This window comes from Cricetulus griseus, chromosome 5 (genome assembly GCF_003668045.3).
Source record: "Cricetulus griseus strain 17A/GY chromosome 5, alternate assembly CriGri-PICRH-1.0, whole genome shotgun sequence".
In the NCBI taxonomy this organism is placed as follows: Eukaryota; Metazoa; Chordata; class Mammalia; order Rodentia; family Cricetidae; genus Cricetulus; species Cricetulus griseus.
The window spans coordinates 149636767-149649634 of NC_048598.1; positions in this window are offsets into that span (position 1 = coordinate 149636767).

The following is a 12868-nucleotide window of genomic DNA, read 5'->3' on the forward strand; positions in this document are numbered from 1 at the left end:
AGGCAGAGGCTCACAGATCCCTGTATGTTCCAGGCGAGCCTGGTCTGCATATTGCTATGTACCAGCCAGTTACAAATAAATAAATAGATAAATCTTTAAAAGAGAAGAAAGTTCATACAGATTTTTTCATTGTGGAGTACCACTCAGGACAAATTGATGTCCCAAAGCCATGGTCATTCAAATTTGGATCATAATCAACTATTTTAACTATTTTAACATTTTTAATTTCTTTTTTAAAAAAGTTCCAGTCAACTATTTTATTGCCTTCTTTGACAAGAGCCCATATTTTTATATAGCCAGAGTTTGATCATACAGAAACACAACATGGATGCAGGGAAACATGCATGAACACACACACACACACACACACACACACACACACACACACATATAACATGGACACAGGGAAAGATGCATGCACACATGCACACACAAAGATGTAGGTAGGGTAGCAGGCCATGGTGCAAAGGGTTTTGTTTTTGTGTTTGTTTTTGCTTTGAGACAGGGTTTCTCTGTGTAACAGCCCTAGCTGTCCTGGAACTAGCTCTGTAGACCAAGCTGTCCTTGAACTCATAGAGATTCGCCTGCCTCTGCCTCTCTAGTGCTGTGATTAAAGGTGTGCCCTACCACCACTCAGAGAGTTTTTTTTGGGGGTGGGGGAGGTTATACAAATTCTCCAGTAGTCCAAGATGACTTCTAAATCACACTATAGCACAGTTGGTTTTGAACCTCAGCTCCTTCCTCTGTCTCCCAGGAGCTGGGATGTGCCAACATGAAGCAATTAGGGTTTTTTGTTTTTTGTTTTTTGTTTTTTTTTTTTTTTAATGATACAATGAAAATTAGAGAAGCTGGGAGAATAGTTTCCTTAGCAAGCAGGAAACCAGAATTTAATCTTCCTCATCAGATGCACTAGGCCTGGAGGTGTATGCCTGTAATCAGGGGACGCTCAGAAGTTCAAGGTCATCCTCAGCAATGCTTCAATTGTGAGGAAACCTGGGATTTAAGAGGCCCTGTCTCCCCAGGTGGTGGTGGCCCACACCTGTATTCCCTCTGTAAATTCAAGGTCAGCCTTGCCACAAGCACTCCACAGTACCTAGAAAGTGAGGGAAAATGCCAGGTCAGACAGACAGCCTGAGAAGACAAAGTTCTCCAAATACAAGAAGCTGCATTTTGGGGAAGGAGTGCACCAATTTTCAACACAAGTAAATACATTTTTGCTGATCGGTGGTGGTGCATGCATTTAATCCCAGTACTTGCGAGTTAGAGGCAGCTGGATCTCAGTGAGTTAGAACCAGCAAATAAATAAATAAATAAATAAACAAACAAACAAACTCTGAGCAAGTTCGGCCTATCCTTGATGGATTCAGGAAAGTTAACTTTACATCAATGTAACAAAATACCTGAGGCAGATAAAGTTTAAAAAAAAAAAGAAGAAGAAGAAAGGACAAAAGAAAGAAAGAAAGAAAGAAAGGAAGGAAGGAAGGAAGGAAGGAAGGAAGGAAGGAAGGAAGGAAGGAAGGAAGGTTCCTTTAGCTAAGACTTTTGGAATTTCCAGTCCCTGGTTACTTGGCAGTTGCTTTTAGGCCTGCACTGAGGCAATGTTTAATGGTGAAAATACAGAGCAAGAGAAAGTTGTTCAGGGCATAGCAGGCAGGAAGCAAGGAGAAAAAGGAAGTGGCCAGGACCTAACATAATCTTCAAAGGTGTGCCCCCTTTGAAAATGATCTATTTTTAGACCACACCAAACATATGTGTACTCAGGAGTTTGTTTCAAGGGTTGACCCTGGAGTCATGGAGATATATGCATATTTCTCAGGCAAACCCCTGATCGATATAAGAAACACATACTTAAAGTACACTAATTATTTTCTTCCCTTTAATACGTCAAATGCCACTTCCTTCATTAACATGGAAAAGCATAGGGGACAAAAACTAAACAAGGGGCTGTGGAAGTGGCTCAGTTGGCAACGTGTCTATTTTACAGCATGGGGACCTGAGCTTAGATCTCCAGCACCCACAGAAAAAGTCAGGCATGGTAGAATACGTGTGTAATCTTAGTGCTGTTGAGACAGAAGCAGGAGGCTGCCTAGAATCCTGGCCAGCCAGCCTAGCCAACTATGAGTGTCAAGTTCCGTTAATGACCCTGTCTCAAATTTAAGTCTCAGAGCAATTCCCAATATCAATCCCTGGCATCCACACACATGTACATACACACATGTGCACACAAACACAAGCATACCCCATACATACACACACATAAAAAAAATATAAGCATTCCCTCTCCCTTAGCTTATGAGATCACAATCAGTCCCCTACAAAGGGGTGATAGTGGAAGATAAAATATAGCCAAAAGATATTTTCTACAATGTGAGTCAGCTATCCAAGGTCCACTGGTCCCAGGAGAGGCCGTACCTGACTCAGTCCTAGAAAATAGATTTCCTTTCTTGATTTTACAATTGTAATCAGACATATTTATGAGATGCCATGTGTCATTCCAATACCTGTATACCTTGCCATCTTCTCTCATCATCTCTTACATATAACAAACATTTCTTCATCCTTTTCTCTTCCCTTCTAAATGTGAATCATGAGGTTACAGAGAATGCCAGACTTGTTCCCAGCCTCATCTCCTCACACCGCCATCTGCCTGGCACAAGTAGGCACTTGACAACAGCTTTGCTTTTGTTGCATAAGTTTGAACAAGGCCTACTTTGCTTCAGGAAATCTCAACCATCCCTGGAAGTTTGCAGCACAATCAGCCTATCCAAGTCCACACAGCAAATACATTTCGGCCACTGCCTTGTGACCAGAGAGTAAGAACCAGAAGAAAGGAAGGAAACATGGTGATTGCCTCTTATCAAGCCCCAAATCCCAACTCAAAACTACACCTGCTGCTGCTACAGAGGACCTGGCTTCTGTGGGCACTAGGCATACATGGTGCACATGCAGCCATGCTCTCAACTTCCTGGGTACTAGGATTACAGGTATGCCACCATGTCTTGCCTTAAAGATAATGCTTCAGTATTTTTTTTAAATCTTTTTGAGCCTTTGTTGCTCAAAACAAGAACAGATTCTTTGAAATGAGGACAAAGTGTATTTTGCTTCAAAAAGAATTCAAGCCAGTTTCCAACAAGAATAAGTCCTGTAAAGAAAGAAAATGTGTTTTTGTGTGTGCACTTGGCTAGTAATTAGATACCGAAGAAGTATACTGAGTGAAAACCTTTATTTCCAAGAACTGTTTTTTCAACAAAATGGTGTCAGAATGAGCTTTAACTCCTAAACCTCACAACAACAACAAAAAAAGGAGGATGGAAGAAAATGCTGGCCGATGCAGGCAGGGAGGATAGTACTGGCCAGTGCAGGCAGGCAGCATCTGTGCTTTGAAGCAATTCTTATTAACATGGACTGCAGGGTCTGAGACTGGACTCCACTCCAGCCCTCACTTTGAGTTCAGGAGAGCACCCTCAAATGTCAGCAGCATCTTGGTGGGCCACACAATGGGGAAAAGCCTGAGAAAATATTCAAGTAAACTTTTGGAGAAGCCTATGAGATTTTGCAGGAAAAAAAAAATAAGTTGTTTAATTCACACAAAGTAGTTGAACAAAAACAAATAACACGATGTTACTAAGTTTTGGCATTTCGAATACAGTACTTAACAATATAACATGAAGAACATTATTCAACTTCATATGCAAAAACAAAAAAAAAAACCCAGAATAGCTAAAACAATCCTGTACAAAACTTCTGGAGGCATCACCATCTCTGACTTCAAGCTCTACTATGGAGATACAGTAATAAAAAGAACTTGTTATTGGCATAAAAACAGACACGTGGATCAATGGAATTGAATTGAAGACCCTGACTTTAATCTACATCTATGAACACCTGATTTTTGACAAAGAAGCCAGAAAGATACAATGGAAAATGGAAAGCATCTTTAACAAATGGTGCTGGCTTAACTGGATGTCAACATGTAGAAGGATGCAAATGGTTACATATCTATCACCTTATATAAAACTCAAATCCAAATGGATCAAGGACCTTAACATAAATCCAGTTACATTGAACCTGACAGGAGAGAAAGTGGGAAGTAGCCTTGAATGCATTGGCACAGGAGACCACTTCTTAAATATAGTAGCACAGACACTGAGAGCAACAATCAATAAATGGGATCTCTGGAAACTGAGAAGCTTCTGTAAGGCAGAGGACATAGTAAATAAGGCAAAACAACAGCCTACAGAATGGAAAAGATCTTCACCAACTCCACATCTGACAGAGGGCTGATCTCCAAAATATGTAAAGAACTCAAGAAACTAGACCACAAAATATCAAATAATCCAATTAAAAAATAAGGTGAAGATGCTGAGATACCATCTTACTCCTGTCAGAATGGTCAAAATCAAAAACACCAATGACAGTTCATGTGGAGAAAGGGGAGAACTTCTCCACTGCTAGTGGGAGTGCCAACTTGTACAGCCACTTTGGAAATCTGTATGGCAACTCCTCAAAAAAATGGGAATCAGTCTACCACAAGATCCAGCAATTCCACTCTTAGGCATATACCCAAAAGAGGAACATTCATACAACAAGGACATATATTCAACGATGTTCATAGCAGCACTATTTGTAATAGCCAGAAACTGGAAGCAGCCTAGATGCCCCTCAACCGAAGAATGGATAGAGAAAATGTAGTACATTTACACAATGGAGTACTACTCAGCGGAAAAAAAAAATGGAATCTTGAAATTTGCAGGAAAATGAATGCATCTAGAAGAAACCATTCTGAGCGAGGTAACCCAATCGATAAAAGACAAACATGATATGTACTCACTCATATGTGGATTTTAGACATAGAGTAAGGATTACCAGCCTGCAATCCACACTGCCAAAGAAGCTAATAAACATGGAGGTCCCTAAGAGAAACATTCATGGTCCCCTGGAGAAGGGGAGAGGTTCAAGATCTGCTGAGCATATTGGGAGCATGGGAAGAGGGGTGAGGGAGCTAGGAGAATAAGGGGAAATGAAGAGGGATGCCGAGGACATGAGGGAGCAGAAAATATGAGTCAGGGGAAGAATACACGATAACAAGAATGGAGATATCATAATAGAGGGAGATATTTTTGGTTTACAGGCACTAGGGAAATGTCTGGAGATCTACAAAGATGACACCAGCTAACTATCACAGCAATGGAGGAGAGGCTACCTTAAATGCCCTCCCCTGCTTATGAGATTGATGATTGACTTATATGCCTTCATCCAGCAGCTGGTGGAAGTAGAAGCAGACACCATAACTAATCACTGAACTGAACTGGAATCCAGATGCAGAGAAGGACCAGTGAAGAGCACAGAGGTCCAGACCACGCTGGTAAAACACACAGGAACAGCTGACCTGAACATTCAGGAACTCTTGCTCCCCAGTCTGATAGCTGGAATACCAGCATGGGACTGATCCAGACCCAAGGAACATGGGTTTCTGTGAGGAAACTCAGAAATCTATGGGACCTCCTGTAGAAGCCCAGTATTTATCCCTAACATAGGTGTGGACTTTGGGAGCCCATCCCATATAGCGGGATACTCCCTGAGCCAAGACACATGGGGGTGGGCCTAGGCCCTATCCCAAAGGATATGAAAGACTCTGATGACACCCTATGGAAGGCCTCACCATGGGGGGGGGTAGCAGAAAAGATATGTAACAGATAAGGTTTTAGTTGGGGGGATGGGTAGGGGAGGATGGGTGGGAGAAGAGAACAGGGATTGTCATGCAAAACATCCTGTTTTTAATTCAAATAAAAAATGTTGGAAAAAAAAGAAATAAAAAAAAGTAAGGTGAAGAACTAAACAGAGAATTCCCAACAGACGAAACTCAAATGGCTGAAAGACATCTAAGGAATTGCTCAACATTCTTAGTTATCAGGGAAATGCAAATCAAAATGACTCTGAGATACCTGTCAGAATGGCTAAGATCAAAAATTACAGATTATGCTGGAGAGGATGTGGAGAATGGGGAACACTCCTCCATTGCTGATGGGAGTACAAACTTGTACAGCCACTTTGGAAATTAGTAGGGTGCTTTCTCAGAAAAATCTACCTCAAGACCCAGCAATACCACTTGTGGGCATATACCCAAAGGATGCACATTCATACTATAAGAACATATATGTTCATAGCAGCATGATTTGTAATAGCCAGAACCTGGAAGCAACCTAGATGCCCTTCAACTGAAGAATGGATAGAGAAAATGTGGTACATTTACACAATGGAGTACTACTCAGCTGTAATAAAACAATGGCATCATGAAATTTGCAGGCAAATGGATGGAACTAGAAAAAAAAAAAAAAAAAAAAAAAAACATCCTGAGTGAGGTAACCCAGACTCAGAAAGACAAACACAGTATGGACTCACTCATAAGTAGATATTAGATATAAAGCAAAGGATAACCAAGCTACAATCTACAGTTACAGAGAAGCTGCAGCCTTCATCCAGCAATTGATGGAACCAGGTGCAGAGATCCACAACCAAGCACCAGGCCAAACTCCAGGAATCCAGTCAAAGAGAGGGAAGAGGAAATACTTGAGGGAAGTCAAGATCATGATGGAGAAATCTACAGAGACAGCTGAATAAAGCTCATGGAAACTCATGAACTTTGGACTGACAGCTATGGAATCTCCATGAAACCAAACTAGGCCCTTCATATGTGGGAGACAGTTGTGAAGCTTAGGCTATCTGAGGAGACCCCAGCAGTAGGACGAGGATCTATTCCTGGTGCATGAGCCAGCTTGTTAAAGCCCATTCCCTATGGTGGGATGTCATGCTCACACTTACTACAGAGGGGAGGGCTTAGTCCTGCACCAATTTAATGTTCCATGGGAGCCCTTACCTGTTGGGAGGAGTGGATGGGGGGAGAGGCGAGGGATTCGGGAGGAGGGGTGGGATGGAGAACTTGGGTTGGAATGTAAAATGAAATTGGATAAGTAAATAAAGAGAAAAGAAAAAAAGCAATATAACATGAAATAAGCTATTTATTAACCCTTCCCACAAGAAGGACCAGACTAGTAAATCAGTCTTCAGATGTGACTGTTTATATATTCTTAAAGAAACACTAGGAAGCATTTTAGAAAACAGACTTACCAATGCAGAAAAGATACACTGGAATCATTCCCCTAGAGTGAGAGAAGAAATGCCTGACATTTTCTTTTGGAATCACTCTCCCAGGAAACCAAGGATAACACAGAAGGATTAAGGTTTTCCTACACACCTCAACCCCCCCTGTCTAGAGATGGCACTGCCCACGATAATATGGGCTCTCCTATGTCACTTAACAAGTTAAAAATGCCCCCACAGGCGTAACCACAGGCCAATTAGCTGGGAGAAATTTCATCTCTTTTCGAAGATTTTTCAAGTTGACAACTGAAGCTAACTGATGTAGACCTTTTGGAGAAAACATAGAAATGAATTAAAATGTAGAATGTGGTGCTCAGATACGGGGATATTTTCTCAAAATTTAAATTCAATATTTATTTCCTCAATTATATGCCAGGCTTTTTTCTATAGAGACAAGGATCTTCAACAATGCCCTCTGTTGAAGCTTTCGAGTCTGCTGTCACACCTCCAGAAAGACAAATACTGCTTAACTGAAACATCTATGAGGAATCCGAAATACTCAAAGTCATGGGACACTGAGCCCAAGGGGAGAAGAGTGTGGAACTTGCTTTGAAGAAGTGTTAGTTATGCTGATGAGTGAATCCTAGAACTGTACGGCACAGCATCATTTACCGTTGTTTACATTGCACACTGCATGGCACCTAGAAACTTGCTAAAGAACACCCAGATGAAAAAACTTAGGGGAGAATGAACTTGGGCTCATGGTGGGAAAACATGAACACATTCATGGTGTACACGCATGTGGCTAGACTATTCACATCTTGGAGGTCTAGGAAGCAGAAATCTCTGGCTGGAACCATAGCCAGCAGACAGTCCTCAAGCTCCATCCACAACAGGTCTCATGTTCACAAGGGTCTACAGTCTCCTAAAACAGAACCATCAGCTGGGGACCAAGTGTTCACACAGATGAGCCCATGGAGAACATTAGACAGTGGGGACCAAGTGTTCACACGGATGAGCCCATGGAGAACATTAGACAGTGGGGACCAAGTGTTCAGACACAGATGAGTTCGTGAAGGACACTAGACATTCCAATCACAAGGGGTAGTTTTTAGGTTGTGTTCTTAGCACAATTTTTAAAAGGAATAATTGTTTACAGAAAGAGGTATGATAGTTGTTTCCCTTCAAAGTCCCTATAATTGAAGCTAGGGAGATAGTTCAGTGCTTAAGGGATTGGCCTGCTCTGTCATGAAGAGTGGGGTTCAGTTCCCAGCAGCTCACAAAATGCCTGGAACTCTAGCTCCAGGAGATCCAACACCCTCTTCTGGCCTCCACAGCAACCATACAGACACTCACACAAACATACACACTCATTAATAATTAAAATTAAAATTTTTAATTTTTTAAATTAAAATTTTAATTTTAATTAAATTAAATTTAATTAAATTTAATTTAATTTATTGGAGAGGTCTAAGAACTGTGTTTTCCAATTCTATCATGATTAGTCTATGTGAGTTAGCTCAGAGGGCAAGAGAGCAGGAGAGCTCTCTCTCTCTCTCACACACACACACACACACACACACACACACACACACACACACACACACGTGCATGCGCGCGTGCGCCCTTGTATGCCCTCTACAAAAATCAGGAGAGAGTGCCCTTCACTTTGCCTGGGCAAAAGAGTAGAGCTGGCCCTGGTGATGTGAGTGTGGGGGACCCTGATCTGAGGACCTGAGAGCAGGGGAACTGGCCCCATCCCACTCCTTGCTGTAGGCTGCATTAGGTGAGCTAGTCAAAACAGTGCTGACAGTGCTGGAGAGCTCACCTGGGTAGTGATGATGAGGGAAAGCAGGCCGGCTGACCAACCCAGCTCCGACCCAGGCCCAGAACCAGGGCTGAATTGGCCCACCCCAACATCCACCAAATCTATGAACTGTTGGAGCATTTGAAAGGAATGAATCTACAGACCAAAACAGCAGGATCTCCATGACACAGGACAACTATAGGGAATCAATACAAAATACATCATGGATCTGCTCTAAAAATTTGTTATTTTTAATTGTGTGTCTAAATGTGTGTTTGTGCATGTGTGTGCAGTACCTAGGGAGGTCAGAATAAGACATCGGGTCCCCAGGCAGCTGTGAACTGCCCAATCCAGGTAATGAGAACCAAACTCAGGGCCTCCAAAAGAACAGTGCAAACTCTTAACCACTGAGCCATCCCTCTGTGCCCTGATTCACTTTTTAAAATGTTATCTTTTGAGAGATTATAAATAGAAATTTTAGAATTAAAACCCTAGCTAATACGTAACAGAACAAATACCCATTTCTTATCTAAGAGCAATCAGGTTACCGTCTGATTTGTTTTTTTATTTTCCTCCATGTTCACTAACCTTGGCTGTAGCCTGAAACAGGGGCTTCTTTTGCCAGCAGCATTTTTTATTTATTTATTTACAAGTTTTCATGAAATTTGCCTGGAGATAATTTGAATTAGAGGCTTGCACGATTGCACTTTTTCATTAATAGAAACATCTGCATTTGAGAAAGTTAATCATCATTTTCCAGATGACGACTCTTCTCCTAAATCTACACTCTTTGGTGAGAGACAAGGTAGGAAAGGTATGATTTCAGTTCTAAATAAAATACACTTCAGAGACATCTGACGCCAGGGATCTGCTCATGGGATCCGAACTCCCCAGCAGGATCCTGCACACCTGGACACTGCTGAGGCCCCGGTAACAGTGCCACCTCCATCCACGAGAAGAGGACCAACATCAGAGAATTGGATCTGTTTGCATCTACCAGAAGTGAACCTTGGTCACATACCCACCAGGAGAGGAAGAAATTCCTGCTACACCCACCAGAAGAAAGGATGAGAAGAGGAAAATGTAAAAGCACATTCAACAACAGAAAACTCAATATAACACCTCCGGAAACTAGGATCCATACACCAGCAAGACCTGAACATCACAATGCAGATGAATCAGAAGAAAATGACCTTATGATAGAGGACCTCAAAGAGGACATGAGAAAATCCCTTAAAGAAATTGAAGAAAAAACAAACCAAACAATACAAGATATCAACAAATCTCTCGAGGAAACAGTTCAAGACCTAAAGACTGAAATAGAGACAATAAAGAAAGCACAATCTGAGGCAATGCTGGAAATAGAAAAGCTGGATAAGTGATCAGGAACTACAGATGTAAGCATAACCAACAGAATTTACAAGAGATGGAAGAGAGAATCTCAGGAGTTGAAGACACACTCGTGGAAATAGACTCACCAACAAAAGAAAATCTTAAGTCCAACAAATCCCTAACACAAAATATCCAGGAAATATGGGATACCGTGAAAAGACCAAACCTAAGAATAATAGGTATAGAAGAAGGTGAAGAAATCCAACTCAAAGGCACAGAAAACATATTCAATAAAATCATAAGAAGAAAACGTTCCCACCCTAAAGAAAGATATGCCAATGAAAACACAAGAAGCCTACAGAACACCAAATAGACTGAACCAAAAAAAAAAGGTCTCCTCAACACATAATAATCAACACATCAAACATACAGAATAAAGAGAAAATATTATGAGCAGCAAAGGAAAAAGGTCAAGTAACCTATAAAGGCAAATCTATCAGAATTACACCTGACTTTTCCATGGAAACTCTGAAAGCCAGAAGGTCCTAGATAGATATTCTACCTACACTAAGAGACTATGGATGCCAGCCCAGACTACTATACCCAGCAAAGCTTTCAATCATTATAGAGGAGAAGAAGGTAAATTGTTTTGTATTTGGATGGAAGGTTCTGTAGATATCTGTTAAGTACCACAATCTAATGACCTTTGGTAATTTGCAAAGAGGCTTTTATTGCCCATAGTAGAAAGGGATACACTGGGCTTGCCCTATAAATATTTATTATTATTGTGTTAATGTAATGTATGCACTGTGGTGTGTGTGTGTGTGTGTGTGTGTGTGTGTGTGTGTGTGTGTGTAAGACACAGTTCACAGCATTTGTCTTCCTTTATTACTACCAACCTTTATTTTTTGACACAGGAACTCTCACTGTTTCTGGAGCTCACTGACTCTTTAAGCTGTTTAAAGCCCCTAGGTCACCCTGTCTCTGCTTCCCTGGTCTGGGGTTACAGGTATGTGCAATCCACACTGGTTTCTTTTACATGGATGCTTGGGGTCTAAACTCAGACCCCTATTTGAATGGCAAGCACTTTGTTGACTAAGTTATCCCAGTACATCCAGTAAGCATTTAAACACTTAGCTAAAACAGGTATATTTTATAAAAGGCCTATTCTAGCAAATCTTGGAGCGCAGGTGAGGCATCTGGATTAATCTCCCTGATCACTATGATACCTACAGACTTACTCAAGCACTCAGAACATACAGAAGTAGCCCACCACTGTTTACTAGGAACTAGGATATCTCCCACACAGGAAGATTAGTCAGAATCTTCTATGCTACAAGGCACACATGCCACCTATAGGTGTTGCCACACACTGATTCCTGCCAAGCTGATAACTTGGGATAAATTCCAGCACAATCTGTGATAACATGTTAGCACTGATGAGAGAAGAATGAAATTACACACAGCTCCAAGGGGAGCTGTGAAAATCCACATACATGCCCCTACAAGACCCACGGGAGTACCTCTGTAGCTGGAATTTAAGGGTACCTGATCAAGGAGGATGAAACACAAGACTCATAGGAAGAGTAAAATGACTTGGGGATGCAGAATGTAACATCCAAGCAAGGACCGCAAAGATCCAGTAAGCTTGCTAAGGTTCCACCAACCTGCTGGCTTGTTGATGCCTGAAATATCCACAACCGATGCTTAGAAAAGTAGACATGACTAAGCACAGACATGCAAAGGAGGAAGACAGAAAGAGGCTGAAGGGGGTAGACGTGCTGGAATAGACACCTTATGTGCTACTGAACGCTTGGGTTGCAACTCATAGAAGAGCCAAGAAGATGCTTAATTCTCTGAGACCACAAGGAATGTTCTGGTAAAGGTGAATCACCTAAAACTTCATGCCTTCAGAACATGTAGTAGGTGAGGCAGCCATGAAGCCAGGTAGCAGTACACAAGCCAAGTGGCCAAAATTACTTTAATGATTGTCAAGGCTAAACATACAATTATCTAGTCAAAGACCTGAAAAGAAAATCTATCAGACGACCAAAGATAAAAAGACCCATGTAAACGGATCGATAGTTGAGAGCATAAAGGCAAAAGGTTTTCCATGTTCCATTCACGAATTCATCATCCAATGGTTATTGTGCAATCAAATGGGCAAAATGTTATGGCCCGGAGACATAAATTGGTCTCTGTCATTAATCGCCTGAAAATAACCTAGGACCTGCAGTACAACACTCTTATTTACCAATTCCATAACTGTTTTGTCTTCCTGATTAAAAATTTCTCATCCCTGACTTTTTTTTCACAAAATCAGTTTTTATTTGAGGCAAAGATAATTCTAACCCAAAGGATTATAGTTCTAAGCACTCAAAACTTAACTATTAGTTGATGGCGGCTGTGGGACCTGGCAGGAAAGAAAAGCCAGCAACAATTGGTGGTTTCTCATTGGTTGGAAAGGGTACTTGTATTAAACGTCCTCCTGATGGATAACAAGAAAGACCAAGAAAGGCTGGAAGAAACAGCTCGACTATGGCTTTCCAGAGCCTATGTCAAACTCACAAACCCTCATTGTCTGATCTGCAAGGTTCCACCATCACAGAGGGACACAAGCCACACGGC